At 40.5% G+C, this 22,845-nt stretch overlaps 1 protein-coding gene across 6 annotated transcripts in view; it reads right to left on the reverse strand.

Moving 5' to 3' along the window:
* The window catches only part of STAG2 (STAG2 cohesin complex component), a 79,332-nt gene extending 56,561 nt beyond the window's left edge, over positions 1–22,771 (reverse strand). For 5 of the 6 annotated variants that reach the window (XM_086756763.1, XM_086756762.1, XM_086756759.1 and 2 more), the window contains exon 1: positions 22,573–22,771. The gene's annotated coding sequence lies outside the window, so the exon portion shown is untranslated. Of the gene's footprint in view, positions 1–21,225; positions 21,364–22,572 lie in introns of those variants that run through there. The other variant, XM_086756760.1, reaches the window with a different exon arrangement.
* Positions 22,772–22,845: the final 74 nt, after the last annotated feature.

The following is a 22,845-nucleotide window of genomic DNA, read 5'->3' on the forward strand; positions in this document are numbered from 1 at the left end:
GCCCAAGAATCAATTTCCTTAAGTTTAAACAGAACTGAAAAGATCATTTTGCAGAGAAAAGGGCAATTGACCAGCATTATTTCCAGAAGTAGATACTAAAATATTTTCACTTCCCCCAATAACCCTAAAGAAAGTGAAGTACTCATCAAGTTATTAACTTTACATATGAGGGGACTCTTTGGAGCAACACAAGCAGCAATTTCCAGCTCAAGAAAACTCAAAGTATGTGCTGGATTGCGATATTGACAACCCTTCAGCACTAGCATAAGAATATGCCATTAAACCGTTCCCCTTTACCAAAACAATATTCTGTTCAAAATAGGAGCTAGTATTTGTCAAGGGAGAAGAGACAAGGAAGTGCCCTGGCTGCCCATTTAAAACAAGTCTCTCACCAATTACTACATCATGGTTCATGCACTACGATTATTCCCTATCCTGAAACAAAAAAAAAACAAAAAAAAACAAAAAAAAACCACCACCACGATTTTAAGTTTTGATACTTACCATTCCCAAAATTTACATTATATATAATATTTTTTTACCCTGTTATTTTAATTATTTATAAATAAGTCACATCTCATTTTACTTAAGTAGCAATAGTTTAAAACATGTCCATCTCCAGCACAGCAGTAGAACGTAAACAAAGTATGACACTACGGGTGTATGCTGTAAGTAACAAATGAAAACATACAAATAAATATTTAAACCATCAGGGTTGAAATACCAGCTGATGTTCTCATATCACACAGCCTCTAATGTGCAATATAACACGCTACTTGTTCATAGTTCTCATCTAGGCAACATGAAGGCAAAAGCCAAAAATTCTGGATGTGATTTTTCAGTTTTTTGGAGCACACAAGACAAAAGGAGGGAAAAATAATACAAAGCACCTATCTTAAATATCTTTTTTTAGAGAGACTGACAGGTCCCTAGAAGAAAGGAAATAATTTTTATCTTCCCTAGGAAAAGGAAGGAAAAACATCTTGTAGAAAAAAAAATTCATTTTATAAAAATCTATCAGCATTTCTGTCCGCAAAACAAACAACTAAACAAAACTTATACTGGAATTATGAGTGCAGGAAAAAAGCACAGCATGTGAAAGACAACAACAAAACCTAAACTAGAGAGAAATCCTTAATAATGAGTGGGACAAATCACAAATGAGAAAGGAAGTGCTATGTAGTGACCATGTTTAAATATTCAGTACTAATGGCTGATAATCACATTCTGTAAGCAGCAGGGACAGAGGTGTGATGTTGCAAATACAGTAATTCCCCAAGGAAACAATATGTCTTCAAGATGTTCTCTAGAAACTGCTTATGGTTGATTAAAGCAGCACCAATAACACACATCTAGCTATGCACAGGCAGGTAATGACCACCCCACACCACTACTGAGAGAGGGCGAAACAGCGAAAGACCACATGACTTACCTGCATGAACCTTAGCAGTTAAAAGCCAATAAAAATTAAACCAGCAATACTGCAGTTTTCTAGTCTGCTCAATCACATGAAAGAAAGGATGAACGTGCATTTTGTCATGAGGGAAGAGAACTTACTATTAAAAACATTTGTTAGGCCACAATTAGCAAACTCCCCTCTTTCACAGGAAATACTGGTATTTGAGTATTTTTAATACAGACATGAAATCACTCAAGACCACCAGCATTTTAAGAAAGATTGAAAATATTATAATTTCATATATTAATTTCCAGTCATTTAAAACAAACCTTTTACAAACTTTTATACGCAAGAAAAATTTTGACATTGGATACAGGTTACCTGTTTTCTAATAAAAACAGCTTGAAACCAGAAAGAGTAATGAAGACCCACAACCCAAAGAAAACTGCAGAGCTGGAATAAAAAGTATTAATCTTCCTGGTCTTCCCCCAGTCATTTTATAGTAGACAAAATTTCTGCTCTATCTGCTCCAGTGCTATCTGTACTTTCATATGTGGGGAGAAAGAAATAAAGACAATGCATCATAACAGATGATACGTAGTTCTCAAAACCTTCTTCAGTACTAATGTACAGACAGCACTCACCCTTGCACCTCTAACAACCAGTCTGCCCCTGTAACACAGGCTCCCTACATCCTTTATGATCCCTTACTGATCAAAAGGAAATCATGAGCTATGCATTTTTACAATTTTTTTTTTTTTTTAAATCTCACTTCAACTTGTGACAACTGCTTGAGACTTCTGGAAGGTTTCTGTAGTTGTTCTCTAATGAACTAAAAAAAAAAAAATCTTACAAGCACATGGTGTACACGCAGCCAAAAGTAGAAATCTAAGCAGTAACTCATCAGCTGATTTATCAATGGTTAGTAAGAAAAGCTCTGTCGTGGTTCTAAAGCTACGAGCAAAATAATGTTCAGTGAAATCCATTTGCACGATGTAAGAATTATTTCTTAAAGACAACAACAGTCTTAACTATACCAAACTTACTCCTTAAAACAGCCTATTAACCTAACAGTTACCCTTCGGACAAGGCTACTTTGTTTTGTTCCCTGAAAAAGCCATAGTGATCTCAACCAATGGTGTGAAGACAAATTTTTTTTTTTTTTTAAGTTTAAGCTGCTAAGTTGCTAAGAATACTGTGGAATCCAAAACATTTTTTTCTAGAAGCTACCCACTTCAATCTCACATGCTTTGGTTTTGTGAAAAAAAAAAAAAAAACATTAAAAACCCAAGTACATACAATTTTTTTCCCCATGACCGGACACTAGCATAGTTTCCAGAAAAATGCCAGAACAAATGCTGTTGACAAGAAATTCAGGATTTCTTAGAGGAATATGAGTTTTAAAAGAGACCTTTAAGCTGGGTATATTGTACACAGAAATACGAACAGTTAAATACGGTTGCCCAAAGCGTAAGGAACGGGATGACCATCCACTACTGTCAACCTACCAAGGCATTTCTGGCTAAAAAACCTGAAACATTATAGCACATCTAGTTTTAAGCTTCCCTCACTAAAACTACATAAACCAAACAGCAAGATCACCAACACTCACACATTCTTTGAAAATTCCTCTGCTAGCTTCTTCCGTGCAGGAGCTACAATGCTCATCTAACTTAACCCTAACAAATCCAACTTCCTTCAAGAACTCAGCAACACACTTGCTCACCAATTTATCTGTGGCCTTCAACAACCACTTTTCTAAGCTTGGGGTTTCACAGTATAGTTTATGTAGCACACATTATTGTACGTCCAAGTTAGAACAGAAGCGGTATGCATTTGGGGAAAAAAAAAAAAGGCAGAATTATGTAAACAGAAAAATTCTTAGAAGCGTTTATTCAAGTGTGCAATACTGTACCTCACGCTCAGAAGTAATTCATCATTTCAATTAAAAGTTGACTCATCTAATATGGAAATCTTTCCTGAAATAGTGAAAAAGCACTTGTTTTTTATCCTCTCGATCAATACATACAGGATCAAAATGAAATTTTAACCCAAGAACTGCTTTATGAACTTGAGTGTACGACTAAGTTAATTTTGGGTCTTTACCTATAGAAGCCTAACAATGTATTTCAAGAAAATGGAGGAAGAAAATAAAGGAAAAAAAAAAAACCACTACAATCAACTCTTTTGTAATGCTACACAGGAACCTGCACATCTAACCAAATAATAGCAAGTGATGGAAAAACAGGTAGAACATTTTATTGCTCCCTTTCTAGCCTTTTGCCCTAACTGGTACTAAGTAATCAAGTCTACTTCTATAGATAGGAATGGGTCCCCTAAAAACCGGTGTGTCCCCTAGGCTTTCTTCAGTTTAGCAGTTTGGTTTGTTTTTTGGTTTTTTTTGTTTTTTTTTTTTAAAGGTCCTGATGGAGTTTCCTATGCCTTGTCAGTGGCAGCTGTTAATGTGCACCCATTAGCCTACATCTCTCATCTCTATTATTGATAGCTCCCCTGTTTCTACTTGCTGAAGACTGTTTACTTCACAAGAAGAGTCAGCAAACATCAATGCAAGAAAAAGATGTACTGCTTAATGTAATTAGACAGGGCAGCACTACCATGCCTTTCAAAGAATCACAAAAGACAGAGGAGTTAACAGTGTTAGAAGACTGATGCTATTCATAAATCTAAATATGTGGGGGCAGGAACAAGGGAGAAGGAGGAAACAAATGAAAATGGCATGGATAAAGAATTACTTCAGGAAGGTAACTGCTACCAAGTTAGAATAAGAAGATTAATACTCAGTCATGAAACGGACAGTATTTACCTACCATACAATTTAGTCTTCACAAAGCAAAATTAGTAGTACTGACTCTTCTGCAATATCTTGTGCCTTTGTTATAATTAGATTCTCAATGAAGAGAAGTTTAGTGTTCTACTAATAAATTACAGTTCTTAGAAACTTCAACAATAATACAAACTTATTAATTCTGTTTTGTATCCCACAAAGCAATACAGGTAGATAACACAGACCAATAGGCATACTCACCTATACTGTCATCACACACAGTTCACAAGGAACAACACGCAGGGGAAGAATAACTCAGCCTCTTCTACGTAACCATACGGCATTTTCAGAACAAATAACCATGTAATTCCAAAATTAAGTCACCAGAGGAAGACTATAAGCACAGAAAGATCTAACTTACAGGAAGGTCAAAACCTGCAGCATAATACTTAAATCATAGCGTCTTCCAGGTTTCTGCATAAACATCTGCCTTCCGAACCAACAGGACACAGAAGTACACTGTGAGAGTCCTTTCACTGCGATACCACAATTGTTAATACTTGGGTAAAACAGTATCAGATCACCCAGTACGAAAACTTGACATATATTACACTGGGTCAGACAACTACATTTCTGATAGTTTTGCATGAACACATGATGCCAGATGTGTCCTGGACACAAGATATGTGATTCATCATTAAACCTGTCTGAGAACTACAGGTTGATTTTACAAAGAAGCAGAATAAGTTAGCACCTTCCTAACATGTAGCTGTGGCATTTTGATTAATTGACACTTAAGAGTGCTGTCAGGCATTCTTCACAAAGAATGGGCACCAAAAATACAACGGTATTTTCAAAATAAAACCAACCCTAACTTACATAGGAGGACAAAGCATCTCCAGGAATAAACATAAACACACTATTTGTCCAGTAAAACCAATATAGACCATAACAAACCAAAACAGTGTAGTATATACCCAACAGCAACGCTAAATACTATTTCCAGTCATGCTACCAAACACCATCTACTACATTTGCTTTAAAGACACTCCTTACTGCCTTAAGTTTGTGTTTCTTTCAATGCTGATTTATCATTATACTATATCATTAAAATATTATAAACAAGTATTTTCTTACCATTTTTGACAATTTTATTTCTTGGTAGTTTATATTTCTCTCAAACTACACAATTTACTCTCCTCTCCTTTTGACCTCATTCCACGTGTATCCATACAAAGGCGTTCCCTAGCGTTGCTTTCTCAAGATTTGAGGATCTAGTAACAACACTGGTGAAATATATTTTTCACGTAACTTTTTTTGCACGCCAATAACATTTTCTGCTTATTACCATGAAACAGTATTAACTGCTCCGATTTGCTGTATCACTTCTGAACGTGACAACTGCAAGAGTAAAGCTTTTGTACAATGCCCAAAATAGCAGTATTTTTACAGCAGTATGCAGCTTAAACTGTCTGATACGTCTAACTGATTAATTCCATCATCTACGTGTTCCCTGAATAAACCACAGAATCTTCCTCCATTTTATCTGGAGTATAATCTATTCCCAGATTACTGGCTCAGGAGAACCACTTAAATAGAAGTAAAAATATGGTAAAATTTTAGCAGTCTGAGAAGACAGGTACCTCAGACTCCTCACACTCCAGACTACATTCTACTATATTGTGATATACAAAGTCCCAGTGTACAACCTGCGACACATCACAATGACATTTAGACTTGAAGGTTAAGTCTTTTGTGCAGAAACTACCACATCCTAAAAATAAAGTATGTATTAAAACCATCCTGCTCTCTAGCAGTTAAAGGTTTTACACTGTTGACATCAAGAACTTAGAATATAAAACACGTCACACATACATTATACAAAATCTACTTTTAAAACTTAAGCACTTCCACTAGTTCTACTTACTGCCCTATTTCACCATCTTTTTCCTTTTATATACCTTCTCAAATTGTCATACCTTCAGAGAAGGAAGCTGTACAATGGAAACAACCTGGCCAAGTACTAGTATTTTTTTTTAACATATTTCCTTTCAATTATCAATGAGAGGAGCACATTTTATTCAAATATAAACACATTGCATTAACTATGTTTATCCTCTTTTTTGGTAAATAATGAATGAAACTACAAAAAACAACCATGGGTTTGGTAATACAGTAAAATAGATGGGTTGCTACCAGTGAAAGGAACAGTCCCCCTGCCCTCCCTTCTCCCTGCATTTACTTCTGGCCATATCTCACAGTCAAGGGCATTTGTCAGACCCTTTGCTGAGCAACAATCTATGAATTTCTTTTTGAATGAATTAGCTTTCCAACAGTTTAAGTTGAGCTGGCTCGACAGGAGTCCTGTGGCTTGTGCAAGAAAATAGTTCTTTTTAAAATCAGTGAGACACTACAGTAGACTTGACAGACTGTCAAATTACATCAAAGGAAAAAGAGATGTCCACACTCTTTCAGTAGGCTACAACTCCTTTAGAAGTCACCACACACTGCTCCAAATCTAGCTTATCCTCTCTGGCTATAGCACTATGATGCATACTTAGTACAGGACCCAAGCACCAGTACCAGGCATTATCTAGCCAGCTACGAAACATAAGAGCCTGGTCCCAACATGCTGCTTTTCTGACAATAACAAAAATTCACATCACACTAAAGTTTTGTGCTGTATGAATAAACGTTCCAATAAGCCAACAGTTGATCACCTTTGCCTAAACCCTATATAAAATGACCACACAAGCAGCAGAAACACAAAGACGTAACATGCCTGCAGAACAAAAAAAAAAAAAAAAAAAAAAAAAAAAAACAAAAAACTCAGTAGCTCATTCTACCAAGTAGAGCCAAGAGTGGTCTCATTTACGTTCTATAATCCATTACTGTTGCAATGCTTCTTCAGTTTATCAGACATGATTAGACTCTGCCATTACTCTATATAAAGTCAGGACTAGCTTTATTCAATCACAGAGTGCACTCACGACTGAGCAGTTTAATACTGCAAGAGAATGTAATGAGAACTAGTTCTACTTCTAATGATTTTCTTCATTGATCTGTGCAGCTTCTAAAATTCATGCTACTACCAGAAAACAAATAAAGAGTTTTTTTAATCTGTTCATACTCAAGTTGTTTTGACTAACATTTTGTCAGATGACAGTGACATAGAAATACAGATTTATTCTGTTTTAACTAATTATTTGAACAGTACTAAGCCTGCATATGGAATACGCACTCTATTATGTACGGCACTACTTTTCTTAAAAAGCTAGCTACATTTTAGACACTTAGTGAAGGTCAAAAGGTGAGCCATTTAAATTTCTAAAGCTACTGAACTTTACAACAAACAGAATCATTAATGAAAATGCAAAAATCACACTAACTAAAACTCAACAGGAAATTAATACTTAACAACAAATTTCAAATTGGTGAACTGTTTGGTCAAAGACAAAACATACCAGGAAGATTAGATCTTCTCCTATATATCTTTTCTCTGTGAAATTTAGAGTCAGCTTTTAGTGTGTTTTAAGTAACAATTTGAACTTCTTACAGACTAAGAATCTTATCCTCAAAATTCTTCAAGCTATATATTCACAGAAAATATACGTTACTGGTCAGACCATTCTTTTTACATTAATTTAGGAAATTCCTCTTTCAACTCTCTCTGTTAAAAGCTTTACATCAATATGCCCTAACCACCACTTGATTTTGTCAGTGTTCTGTAAGACGCAACACAACGCCACAGAGAAGTACCCAGGCCAGTCTTGGTGCAGAAAACAAGAGAGCTGTTTTAGCACACTACCTGACCTATACTAAGATGGCCCTGATCTCAGTATTTCTTCCTATTAGGCCACATGGTTTCCAGCATTCAATTTACTGTATAGATGTGTTCTTGCAAATTTAACTCCCCAAGGAAAAGTTGGAATGACAAAATCTTGACGCTTACATCAGAACTGCTGAAGCCTCTCTTTAAAAGGATGCTTAACAAGAAAACATCCAATTCAATTTGCAAAGACACACATTCATAAATTCACGCATATTACAGTTGTAAACTACCTGAAGAAAAGAATATATTACAATCCCTTCAAAAGAAAAGCAAGCAGCAGAAAATCTGGGTAATACAGGCTAAAAGGCACAACTATCTAACTTTCTGTAAAAACTGCCACTCAAAGGGGGCATTTTGAATGAATTATAAATCTGTTCTAAATCTACATGCTTTTTTTTCAGACACTGCTGCAGCAAAATGCTTCCATACAACACACTAGTAATTTACAGCTGATCAACAGCATAGACAAAAATCAACCTAACAGTAATTTTCAAAATAGAGTACGGGATCCTAGCAAAAAATGGACATTGCTACTTTCATTTTGGTCTTGTGAGAACTTCACTGTAATCAAAATACTATCAGCTTAATAAATGTCATATCAGTTACATTTAATAAATATTAGTTATCTGAAAACTATCATTTATAATGCCAGAACACAGACAGGGAAAACCTTAATAACTTTTTAGTACAGGTATACAGCAAGTAATTAAAATAACTTTCAACTTAAGACTATGTTTTAAGATGAATGACAGTTCTTAAGAAGCAAGCTCAGAATGAACAAGCAACGCTGTGACAGTAATGTTATGAATATGCTATGGCTCTCCAGCCCAGAAAGAAATAAACCTTAATACAGCAGAAACAAGAACTAACACAGAAAAGCTTTAAATGAACGAAAAGGCCATTCTTGCCAGCAATCAGCATCCTACAACACAGACCTCCTGAAGAGTAAGTACTACACTTTATTCATAACTTTCCTCTATACCAGACCAAGCCAGAACAGTAGAGCAACAAAAATGGTATGGTAATAAGATGATAAAGATTGTTCTTAACTACTCTAGGTACAGCATTTTGTTCTTTTGACATCAAAAATGTAGGGGTCATAACTGGCTGTTACTGATTCATACTGACAAAAATTGGGCTCAAATGTTAAATAAAGATTAGTTAATATTTGCAGAAGACTTTGAACATAGAAAACACTATGTAAGTAGCAAGTATTAAGTCTTCCCACACACTCATTCTGGCATGCCTCCAAGCAGGGAAGTCCCACAGAAACATTTCAGTAGCACTAAGGAGAAATTGAGAGAGCTCAGGCAATTGCAGCCATATTCACAAAAGTCCTTCTAAGGAGCACCTGCAAAACTGGGCGGACCGAATGCCCACTAGCCCTGCTTGCTGCCTTCTATAAATTCTACACCAAAAAGTAACTCCCGTTCCAACATGCCTTACGTAAATGGATATCGAGCAACTTGAATATCTATAATCCTCCGTGCAACCTAAAACCATCTACAAAACTCAAAAACATTATATATGCAGTTTTCCCATTGTCTAGTACTTCTGACCAGACTACAATTTCATGAAGAAAAAAAAAAAAAAAAATCACAGTCTACCGTGTTGCTGTCAGTTGGATTATTCACATAGAAGCTTATTTTCAACAAACCATAGCTTCTGCTTAAGTAGACCTCTTTCTCCAGATCTGAATTCTAATATGGTGAGAAATTAAGCCATGAATCACTACGCAATAGTTTCTGATCGATCAACAATAAACCTCTTACCAAACACCTAAAGAAGAAAGCTGGCATTTCTTAGCTAGTTGAATTAAAAAAAAATAAAAAATAAAACCAAAGGATTCCACCTTGTAAATAAAAAAAAAAAAAAAACACAAAAAAAAACCCCCACAAAACAATCTGCAAGTTTTCTTCCAAGAGCAGAAGAAAACAAAATGCTCTGAACCAAGTCTAAAGTGAGGTAGAGAGGAGCAGCAGGCAATGTGTTCAGGCATTATCTGGTCTATTTCTCAGTATCTCTGAAGGACAGTATTAATATTTTAGGAGATTAAGAAAAGGTACATCTAGTTTAGTTATCGGGTACTCCCCGAGATGAGACCTGTAGCCTCAGCACACCTCCAAAAACTCGGAAGCTAGGAGGGAGAGGAGTTGGTAGGGACAGGACTGCATAACGATGGTCCACGTTCTGTAAAATGCCAAAGAAAGACGTCACGTATAGAGCTGGCACTGCAGCTTCCACAAACCACGGAAAACTCGGGAGTGCAAAGGCTCATAATAAGATCTAACCACAACAGGCTGGTAAGCATCCAACTGAAGGAGGAGGTCTAGCAGGGTTCTGACAACAGCATCTGATTAACCATGTTAAGGCTGGAAGAAAATCTTGAGGGGAGGAGACTCTTCTGTAACTGTTCCTAAATCTTCTCTTGTCCCTTCTGTTTCATTTGAGGTAAAACCTGCACTACTTCTACCCATCATGTAGACTGAAACCAAAGAAAAATGTACATGATCTTCCTGCCTGCATGAATTAATGCAAATCAACAGCAGTCCTGAATTTCCTTGCAGAGCTCTAATTGACCTATGACAGCCTATGCAACATTTCAGAAAATAAAATAAAATAAAATAAAAAATAAAAATAAAAAAATAAAACCAAGCCATAGATCACTACAAAGATTAGATGATTGCTTCTGGAACTGGCATATCGCCCAAATGGTTTTTAAGAGTAAGATCACATAGAAAAGTAGCAGATGAGAACAGGAGTAAAGTTTTATTTTCCTAGTCCTACAGTACGGAAAACATTGCCGGTACTGCAGGACACTTCAACTACTGAAAGGGGCAGTCCCCCTCAATTTTATCTTCTCACTAGTCAAAAGCCCCTGTACCTTTTCCACGCAGAAGCAGCACTCATTTAACTCCACAGATATTGAACCCACAGAAGAATACTCTTCTTCACGGTTTAGCTCCTTAAACTAGTTCACCTATGGGGTTCAAAGAGGCAGGAAACACAGGCACAAGGCAAACAACAGACGCGTCTGGTCAGGACACAGAGACGGGATCACCTGATTAGCAGCAGCTGGCCACTGAAGCCGCCCAGTCACATTGTGAAGGCACATCTTCAGCAGCTTGAAGGGATCAGGTATGGAAGGAAAAAGGAAAGAGGGAGGAAAGACTGCACATGGAGTTACACTCAAAAATTACTAACAGTTACATAACTGCCCAATTCTGTTTTTTCACATCAGTTACTAGTCTCTCCACCAACTACCCCTTTAGTAAAAAAACAATTCTCCATTTTCAATGGATTGCCAGCATCATTTCCCTCCTCCAGATCCCCCCCAAAAGGCTTTAAAGATTAATTTTTCAATTCCTAACTTCATCAAACATTTAAGGCAAATATTTGCACATTCCACATCTGATAGAACAACATATTCCAAGATTAACATTCTACACAAAAGCAGCGATTTACACTTTATGTAGCTAATAACTCAATGCCAACATATTCCATAACAGAAACAAAAAAAAAAGTGAAGGTGACGCAACTGGACGCAGAACATACTTTTGAAATAGTTCCAGAAAGCACCAACATATTCTCACACTTTCCTATCTTTCCCATCTTCCTTGGCATACGTTCCTTCATTTTGGTAATCCTTTTTCATCTTCTAGGATGCCCAATTCCTTATAAACTGTCAAGTAGTCCATACTGTAAAGGAACTGAAAAGCTTCAGTTAAGTTTCTTAAACCCCCAAGATGCTAAGAACATGGACTCAATCTTGCAACCAAAAGAAATCTTAGAACTTTTCCATGCTTCTCTTCACTGGAGATAGGGGAAGACTAAGCCCATTTGTAGGATTATGCAAGAATGCATAAATCCTCTTTGTAAACAAAACTTCCCTAACCAGTTTTTAACGCAAGGTACACTACACATAGTTTACACTCCCTTGGCACAAAGATTAAAGAACTTGAGAAGAATTCAGTTTTACAGAGATTATTACTGCATTTGGGGATGACGATGAAGAATCCTAACACCTGACCTACTGTACATGAAGGGAATGACTTACTGTATTTTCTTCTATCCACAGGGTTACTGAATTCAGAGTTTGTAAAATTGTTCTTGGCACTGTTATATCATACTGATGTATACAACCTCTGTCCAGCCACCTTTGAAAATTTTTGCTTAGCAGCAACTACTGCTCTGAGGTACAAACATACTCTAAGTGCATAACTTCATTAACGTTCATGAAACTATCACATTGTCGATTAGAAATTGAGCAGTATAACCAGAAAGACAATGCAATGCAGCAAGAGAAATAAAATGCCTGAAGGCTGATTTTTCTGATTATTTTGCAACTGCCAAGCCACAGTCTTCTAATTTACAAAATCTGCTCTACTTCACAGTAGAGTAGTAATACAGCATATACACATTACTACATCAGCAATACTTTTTAATTCATAAACATTTTCAGAATTAAACAAATACCAAAATAAATGCATTGGTTTTGAAACTACAGCTTATTTAAGTAAGTGGAATGGAAGCTCATTTAATAAAACAACAGCACCTTAAACACAGAATATTGAAGACAAAGAGTGTAATCCAGTAGCATGTGCTAAAAAATCCAAACATTTTTCCATTTTCATTGCAGTATTCGCCTTAATAAACCATTTCTAGGTTTAGTAAATCAATACGCAGAAGCCAGTGTTACCTTTTCTTGGCCAATCATTTATTAAGCAAGTAAAAACAGACCTATACCACAGATGCAAGAAAAATACTTGTGCAACTTTCCTTTCTGGTTACCATAGTTTCAAATGAACTGTAGATTCCTAGAAATAATACTTACGAGAAGGAATTAAAATATCACTGCTCAAATTTGAAAAGAGCAAGAAGAATCGTTTTGATGGATGTATGAATGACACTTCAGTGAACAGGCAGATGCTCAGGAACGGAAGTTTTATTTGCAAGACCTTGTCATAGACACAGTCGTGAAGCTTGAGGGTGGACAGCGGAGGAAGAATATAGACAGTAAATGCAACCAGAGGGAAGAGGAAAAAAGTAATTTCTATAGGCATGCATCTCTCTCTCTTTTTCAGTAATTATCAATAAAAACCACAATCAGCTCTAAACCAGATCATTAGCTTCCCAAGCCTCCATTATCAAAGAATACTTTCCAAACATATATTGGTGGGTGGAAGGGCATGAATCTTCACAGGAATTTAAGATAACTAAGATCTGAAATAAAAAAAGACCTTCCAGTAAGAACAGCATAATAGGTTGCCAGAGAGATTGTGGCAACTCCATCCCTGGGGATATTCAAGACTTGACTGGACAAATCCCTGAGCAATCCGGTCTAACTAGAGAAGCGCTAAGTAGGAGGAGGTCTACTTAAGTAGGAGACCTCCATTGGACCTTTACCTCCTCTACGACCCTGGGACCTAGAATACGAATAATTTTTTCACTGTGGCATCATCACTTCTAGGAAGTGCCCATCCACAATGTAAAGTTTTATTTCATAGAAAGTTAAAATAAAGTATTTTAGATATAGTTTTCAAAGAGGTACATAAAGCAACAATAAAAATAAAATAGCATATGGCAGCACACCAAACTGGAACCTTCCTGTAAGAACACAGTTCGCATTTCCAAATAGTACAAAATAACAACATTTTAAAAATACTTATGTCATTAATCCCAAATTATGAATATCATAATCTTTCCTTTTCAACTGTATTTAAATTGTATTTTTTTTACTCTAAATCAAGATACAATAGTCAGCAATTCTACTCCCTATTTGTCTGCCACAAGCATAGCACTGCCATATGTAGACTGTAACCACTGGTCATTCTCATTTTGCAAAAATAGTCTTTATCAAGTTTTCCCAGTTTTCTCCCTTGGAAAAAAAAAAACATCATAATTAATCAGTTCTCTGTTTCTAAGGAGATCAGAAGTGAAATGAAAAATATTGCCAGTGGTCTGGATGTGCCACCTTATTACTCAAATTAAATTTGTTGGCCACTACATTCATTACTACAAAAAAAAAAAAAAAATCTTATTCCAGGACTCATGTCATATAAAATCACCTTCAAATTAAAAAACTACTAGACACCCAAAATGCAAGCTACACGAGTTACAAAACTGTGTTCTCGAGTCTACTACTTACATGGGTTTTTACAGTTATCTATACATGCAATTGCCCATAGTAAGATAATAAAAGTAACATATACAAAAATACAGATATTCAATATTCACACCATACAAAATCTCCTCATACTGAACACTCCCTGCTGGAAGATTACACTCTGACAAATCAAAATCAGCCAATTCTATTACTCACATATTATCTGCTCACTAAGAATTGACATGGTCCAAATTTTCAGAGTTCATCCTTCCAAGGGGATGAACTGAGAGTTTTACCTAAAGGAATAACAGGTAATTGCATGAAAGACAGAAGAGTCTTATCTTGAATAGCTTGTTTTTATTTGCAAACAAAGTAAAAGTCAATCCTGTTTTTCCCAGATGAGATGCTGCAAGGAAGATATTATTTCAGAAAATTCAATCTGAAATCTTATGTTACGTAAAAAAAAAAAAAAATATGTTACAACTAATGTCTTATTTGTAACTAAGAACTACAACATTACCTGAAAATAAAAAAAATATTCATCTCCTCCTAGGTAGATCACAGGTATTAAGCAACCGGAAAATAACTGCATTAAGTCCTCTTTACTATGTGACCACACATGCTACATCACCACATTTTCCCAAGAAGCATCTAACTGGCAAGCGTGTAGAGTAAATGATGCCTGTCGCTCTGTGGGAGTGGGGTACTACTGGGGAAGGGAGGAACCGAGGAGAAACCTGCAGGTAAGGTTAGCTGTCCTGCACATCACCAAAAGCTCACTCACTGGCCAGAAGCTGAGAAGTGTTTCACCAAACCTTGGCAGCAACTCAAAGTCAAATTTGGAATACAATCCCAACTAAACAAAACATGCATTCCTAAGGTTTGATGTTTCTTTCAGTGGCCAGTAGTTTCGGAAGTGTTTTGTGCTTTCTGAAATGTCAGTATATTTGATTTATTTTCATGATTTTTCTAATAGAAACCCCTGAAATTTGGACTTCAGCTCTAGACCACCACATACATACGTATTACGTGGCAACATGCACCATTTGAGACCTTTTTTCAAAACAGAAGCAGAGGTCATTGGCTTGCTCTATCAACCCTAAGACAATAGGAACAGATGCAAAAATACTTTCCTCTTGAGAGGTGCTAAAAAATTTTGCTGTAGAAAACAAATATTCTTCCATTGCCTTCTAATGCTACACATATTCCTTCACTCTAATCCCATTACTAACGTTTACTGAAATAAAAGCAGAGAAAAGTAAAATGCATAAAAGGTCGTGTAAGGGCATGACTAACAAGCCATCTGATTCAGAGCTGTAAGAAAATAAAATATTCATTTATCTTATTTAAAAAAAAAAAAACACCCAAAAACAAAACAAAACAAACACCAACACATGCTCTCATCTCTAGATCCTTGAGTTTGGGTGGGTATTGTGATTAAACTTTTCAATCACAGATCACAATCTAACCTCCAAAATGTGCCCATCTTCTTGCATCCACTCACTCTTCTGATTATATTATTTTTCAAAAATAAGCCCTCTGAAGGGGGAGATACAGTTAATTACACAATAAAAAATGTACAGAATAGACAACAATTAAGTACACGTCTGAACATAAAGTGTGTACCTGCATAAAGTAGTTACATGACAGCTAATTTAATTTCCCTCTGAAGGCACAATGAGACAAGAGGTAACTGCATACAAATACAGTTCTATACACCCTTCATTTCTGACTCAATTTGGGATAAAGTTTAAAAACAGACTATGCCTGTGCTCGTCCATGTGACTCTGTAGCCAGTACAGGCTAGAAAAAAGCAAATTGTCACATGAAAGCCAAGGGGGTACCTTGGAGGACCAAATTTTCTCACATCTCTATAACCAAAACTGGGCGCCAGATCTCTTCTCGCATCTGACCAGTTCAGGGAAAATGTGAGATGAAAGAAATGTCTCACTTTTTGTTCTTCTCTACTCAAGATCTCACTGATCTGCAATTTTCTTCATAGCACAACACTTGGAGATACAGAGATACTAAGAAGGGATAGAGCATACTGTGAATGGCAATGGCATAACCCAACAAATTTAGGACTCTGGTCTAGTCATAGTGATCCTGGCCATCAAACTGAGAGGATCAAGATAACAGACCACGGTTTTTGTGTTGACACCTGAACAGTGAAACATCTTCCTCAACAGAGAACTCTATTAGACAACAGCCCCCCAGGCTTCCCAACTTGAACAAGTCAGCACTAGCCCTACATTAGTCTATGGTGATCTAAAGGAGGGTCACCTTCAAAAGTTCCCCTTACTTCATATTTACTCTCAAGAAGAAAAATAAAAATGAAACCACCAAAAAAAAAAAAGCCAAACCAGTCCAATTTCATTAAATTCTTACGAACTGCAACATGATACAACTTCAAGAAAATAAATTCTAATTAAAACAACGTATGATTAAAAGTACATTTTTAATTTCCAACTCTTAAAACAGAAGTTTTCATTGTTCCACTTATTAAGTAAATATCTGACCTTGTTAAAAGTCACATCAGATTTCAAAACTTAACCTTAAACCACAAAGATACACAACTTCAAAGCAGGTTTTTTTTTTTCTCCTAATAGAAAAAGCCAACTGAAGTCACTGGACTAATCTTCAAACATCAAATCTGTTCACAGAATGGTGGAAAAGTTTAACTCGTTTACTCCAGAAAAGAGTCTTTTAGAAAAAAAACAAATGCTAGAGGCAAAGCTTCAGTTATGCTGATGCAATACTGCAAAGGTTACCAAAAGATTCTCGTTCCCAAGCTTCCTTCACCAAAACAAGAATCCAAGTCTTCCCACCTCCACAGACCGCCCCCCGAGCAGGGCTTTCCCACGGGGAGCGCGCCCAGGCCTCCCCAGCGCCCTCTGGGGTGCAGGGTCGGCCGGTGCACCAGAGCAGCCCGCGGCCATGTCACACCGCGACCGACCCAGGGACCCGGATCTTGCTCCAGAAGGAGCCCAAACCTGAACAGACTGTAGAGAGTAATTCGGCACACTATGAACTCCTTCCTGGCAGGAAGGACTCCAATATCTTAACCAGGGCGTTTCATCTGCCTCTGGCCCCATTTAGTTCCACTTTTGTCCATGGCCAATAGGACAGAAGGGTCAGGAGGAGGGAAGAGGACCAGAGCAGAGCAAACAGCCAGACTGCCAGGGCCAGTGATAAAAGAGCTACAGGACCATGAAGTACTCCCATTTTTACTTACCCTTTGACTTTAAAAGGGGAGGTCATCTAAAACATTGGATGGTGTTCAATCTAAATCAATGCTGTAAACCCCTATGTCACCATTTAAGTTTTCATCATGCATAGGGAAAAGAGCTCTTTCCACTCCTCCACAGATTTGTTGTGTTATAAGCTTCCTATTTTCCAAACTAGAAGTCCAATTCTCTGCTCATCCCAGTTTCCCAAGGACTAGGTTATCACTTCATTCTCTTCTTCGTCAACAATCCTCCTATAAGGAAGCTGAAGTTTTCAGAATGTGAATGTTTAAGTGATACTGAGAAAGTGAGCAAAGCTTATTTAAGAATATTAAACTGATATGTTGATGGCTGCTATCAATCACTTTCCATTACAAGACAATTACTGAAGCAGATGAAGCTCTTAAATTCTAGCATCTAGCTGACAGAGACACAATCTACAACACACTGCTTTTCCAAGATGTTTTCTTAATTCCTCACACACAAACAAAACAAAACAAAAAATCCAACCAACAACAAGAAGAAGTAGTACCATTTTGGAAATTTATACATATAATATTCTCCTAAGTTTTCAAACTAACCTGAGAAGAAGGGGTCACACTGGAGGCAGTGATCACACTTGGTTCAAAACCTCAACTCATTTGGCAGAATACAGCATTCCAACAACACAACCAAGAAGCATAAGTAACCAGCAGAAATATTTGCTTACTTTGGGGGATTCACTTCATAAAAATAAGCAACCAAATTGTTTAAGATTTCTGTAAAACATACAACCTGTTTATGCTGGCACACAGGTTCCAGAAAACCTAATCTCTCCTGTAATATTTGCCTGCAGCAAAACAACAGAGACAGTACCACCACAAATGAAAATGACAAATGAGGACTCTCAAATCATTCCAAGTTTGAACCATAAGTGACAAAGTAATCTAATTTTTTAAAGTTCATAATGCTCTGATGTACTAGCATTATTTCATCATTTGACTAAGTCTAAGGTACTTGCTCCTGCCAACAAGAGCGTGCACTTTCAAGTGGTTTGTTGCCTGCAGCTATTTTCTACAGGAGACTGTAGTAGCATGTAATATACAAGAGAGGCTGTCTACATTATGTTTTTTTAAAAAATTATTCAGTTGCTGTTGATAAATTATACTGAAACAAAATAAAACTAAAGAGACAATTCTATTTCATGCCAATTTAACTGACAATTCTATTTACACATCTTCCAAGTGGAAATTATTTCATTCCACACATTTATGCCTTTAAAGACTTTAACATGTAAAGTTGTAATGCGATATATTTATGGAATTTGAGTCAGATTAACGGCCAGCTAATTGAATACTCCTATTGAAAAACAGAAGGCTCTTCAAGTAGCACAATGCATTTTTAACCAAATATTTTAATAAGCTATGAACCTACAAATTCTTCATCATTTCACAGAAGTCAATTTTTAAAAAAATATTAAAATATCACAGCATCATTAATTTGAACCAACATACTCAAACACGTAATTTCGTTTTTTGGTTGCAAAACATCAAGCCTTTACATCTAAAACAAAATAGCTATGTATGAATTATAACTAGCCTTCCTAAACACAAGCTTAGCAAACCCTTACATTGCTTATTGACTTGAGTCAGTATTATCTTCCTCAAACTGTAAACGGATGAAAAAGCTCCAAAAACCTAACTCTGGCCCAAGTATATAACTTAGGAGATACTGAGCACTAGGAAGTTTCACAGGAAAATTAGAGTCTCCCCCATTCCCCAGCTCCCTGCCTGTTTTGTTCATCTGTTTGAACTCAACGTTATACAACATCCAACGATAAGCTCATCACCATTAACTTAATACAAACAATAGCAACAGAAATCCACAGATTTCTCTCACAAGTTGCATAAAACCCACTTGTAGACAACACAGTAAAACGTCATTGGTTTTGCGAAAAAGGACCCACATGAGCCCCATCAGTTATGGAGCAAGATCCGAATTACTTCATATTTTTCTCCTTTGTATGACTCTGAAGCTTTTTTAGTCTTTGTTTAACTACTCAAAACAGTATGGGGACTCCAGCCCATTCAGCTCCAGTGCTGAAAGCAGCAAAGAGATGAGAGCTTACACTAACAGCATGGCGGCTGTCTTCTCACATACCCGTTTCACTGTGTAATGAAACTGTTACCACGGTCTTGAGGGCAAAGAAACAGTGTTACCCAGCTAAGAGTCCCCATACAAGATCTGCGGCACTGTGATTCTGTGACTGATCACCACCAATATTATCTGCAAAATTAAGAGTTGGGGATAACAAGCAAGTAATACCAAGAAGCCAGATCAATGTGTCTCAATTGCACAACTACTTGCGGTATTTATTCACCTGCATATAACCAACCAGCCTGCACACGGATATTTTTAAGTCCTGGACAGTTCAATGCCAGATAAACACTCCAGGAATAATAATACATACATGAAAAAAATAATGTATTTATGAAAAAGAGATTATGAAAAGGGGAAAATGTTGTTTCGAATGGCCAAGTATTATAAACCAGAAAGATGCCGTCAGTCACAAACTGAGACGGAACTGCCAAGAGTTAAAAAGAGACACCTACGCTTGGAGAACATCTTACTGTAGGAAATGCTAGGAACTCCGGTTTCTCATTTAAAACGGGACTGAGTAAAGCCCCGGGCCGCATACAAACGCTCGTACAAGGACTTGGAGGGAAGCGATCCAAAAGGCGTTTTCCTCCCCTTCCCTTTCAACAAAACCGGCCAGAACTGCGGAGAGGTGGAGGCGATGTCCAAGAGCTGCCCCTCTGCAGCAGCTGCGCTCCGGACGCCCCCGGGCAGCGCCAGCCGCGAAAGCCCCGCCGCTCTGCGGGTACAGGAAGCCCCCGCCGGGCCGCCCGCCGCGGGGCGCGGGAGGAAGCCGCCGCCTCCCGCCCGGGCGCTGGCCAATGGGCGGCGGGCGGAGGGGGGCGGGCGAGGCGGCGGCGGCGGCCCAGGCCCCGGCGGGCCCGCGTGTGACGCAGTTCGGTAACCGGCCCGCCCGCGCCGGCACGGCCCCTCCTGCCCCGCCGAGGGAGAGGACAGCGGGGCGCGGCGCAGCCTCGGCCGCCCCGGGTGACCTCCGGGCGCTCCCGCCGCGGCCGGCCGGGACGGCGGCTCCTCCCGCGGGAGGAGAGGGAAAACGCGGGGTCACGGCGGCGGAGAAGGCGCCGAACGAGACCGGACACGCCAGGGCGTGGCTCCGGGGGAGCGCACGGGAAGAGAGCGCGCGCCCAGCGCGGGAGGGGGAGGTGAGGGGGCAGCAGTGTTACCCGAGCGGCCAAAAAGTAATTTAAAAAAAAAAAAAAAAAAAAAGAAAGAAAGAAAGAAAAAGAAACAACCACCCACCCACCCACAGTAACTACAGCACAGGACTCGGCGGTTATTGAAACTTTGTGTAAACTCCGAACACCGCACCCCGGGGGACAAGAGCGAGAGCCGAGCCCGGGCAGCACAAGAAATAAATAAAAACTATGAAAAAAGGGAGCCGAGCGCCTTCACCCCCTGTTCTCCGGGGTGAGGAGGGGGAAAAAAAAAAAAAAAAAAAGGAAAAAAAATTGAGGTCCGTCGGTCCCGGACGGGATGGAGGCAGGGGCCGGGAGGAGAGCGGGGCGGGCACCCGCAGCCAGGCACCAGGGATGCGCTCGGGCGGGCAGGGAGAGGGGAATACCCGAAAAACAGGGCCGCCCAGCCCAGCCATCGGCTGCCGCTCACTCCTCGCTGCCCTGTCTCTCCACGTCCCTCACCACCGCCACAGCTGTGTATATATATATATATAATTTTTTAATCCGTGTAGAGAAAATAAACGCCCAGAAAAGTAGAAACACCAGGAAAGCTCTCGCTTCCTACCTGGGCAGAGTTCAGCTCAGTTCAGTACGTGCCGAGGAGGAGGGGGCAGAGGAGCACTATCTAAAACAAAAGTGGCGCCAAAACCCCCCAGTAAGAAGCATTCTTCTTCCTCCTCCTCCCCCCTCCTCCCCCACTAGGGCCGGCCAGAGCCCAGCGGGGTTCCTGCAACACGCGGCTCCCGGCATCGGGCGTCCCCGGCGCAAGTTGGCAAGCGCCCTTTCTTTACAAAAAAAAAAAAAAAAAAAAAAAAAAAAGCCGAACGGAAACTGCCACAACTCTTCCTCTTAGCGGGCAGCCGCCGAAAAGCTCGCCCAAAGTCACTCGGAGGGGAAAACTGGAAAACTCGCCCCACAAAGGCCTTCCCCGAGCTTGAGAGGGGGGGTCGCCAGCTCTTTTCGAGGAGGCAGCGAAGGTGGGGGGGGGAGGCGGAGGTCAGTCCCCACGTCCTCACTTGGGCTGAGGGAACTCGCCCTCGCCAGCCCAGCCACTCGGGAAGAGGCGGCCGGAGTTGCCCCAGCTCGGCCGAGCCGAGGAAAAGAGAGGGACGAGACAAGCCCCGATCCCTCGGCACTTCCCTCGGCGGGGAACCCGCCGGGAGCGGGCTGGCAGGAAGAGCTCAGCTGCTGGGCGGCGGGAAGGAGGGGGGAGCGCTGTCAGGGGTGGGAGTCCCCTCTCCCCGGCCTCCTCCGACACCGCCCCGGGGCACCGGCAGCCGCCCCACCATTTTCTCCTGCGCGCCGCGCGGCCCAGCGTTCTCCCCCCCCCCCCCCCCGCCCGAGCGCGGCCCGCTCCGTCCGCAGCGGCTCCGACCCCCCCTTCCCCTCCCTCCCCACTCCCCGAGCGGCCCGGCCCGGCTTGCCCACACACACACACAATGCCCGAGTCCTCCATCTTGCCAGCAGCCCCTGCTCGGCTCGGGAGAAGGGGGGAGGAGGAGGAGGAGGAGAAGGTGGTTCTCCATTTTAGCTCGCCGAGCTCTGGGCCCAGCCTGCCCGCCGCCGGCTCCGGGGAGGAGGAACGGGGCTCCGGGCGGGCAGCGGGGGCCACTTTCGGCGCCCTCTCGCTCTCTCACTCGCGCTCCCGCTCGCGTCCCCCCTCCCCGCCGAGGCGCGCTGGGAAAGGGGGGGGTGGGGAAGCGGGGGGCTGGAGTGTTTTCGCGGCTCGGCCCCGCCGTCCTCCATCTTGGCTGCGCGGAGTCCCTGTGGCCAGCCGGCCTAGCGCCCCGCGCCGTCCTCGCAGGCCCGGGGACGGCGGGCCCCGTCCCAGCCTCTCTCCGCAACCACGCACCGCGATCCCGAGTCCCCCCTTACAAACTTCCAGAAGCTTCGCCGCCATTTTCTAACTTACCTTGCCCAGTGTCGGCGTAGGCAGCGAGGAGGCCCAGGCTCGTAGCTCCGCTCCTATATCCCCGGCTCCGGCTAGCCGGTTGCGCGCCCGACTCGGCCCGGCCCAGAGACTTGGCGGCGGAGGGGGGGGGTTCGGGGAGGGCAGGGGCGCGGGCAGGTTATTTAATTTGGCGGCGGCGCTGGGGATTGTTTGGGGTGTTCGCTGCTCGGCGGCTGGCGAGCGAATGGAGGGCGCAGGCGCCACCTGGCGGCCACCGAGCGAGGCCGGCTCTCC

The sequence above is a fragment of the Chlamydotis macqueenii genome, chromosome 11 (assembly GCF_036417535.1).
Source record: "Chlamydotis macqueenii isolate bChlMac1 chromosome 11, bChlMac1.mat, whole genome shotgun sequence".
In the NCBI taxonomy this organism is placed as follows: Eukaryota; Metazoa; Chordata; class Aves; order Otidiformes; family Otididae; genus Chlamydotis; species Chlamydotis macqueenii.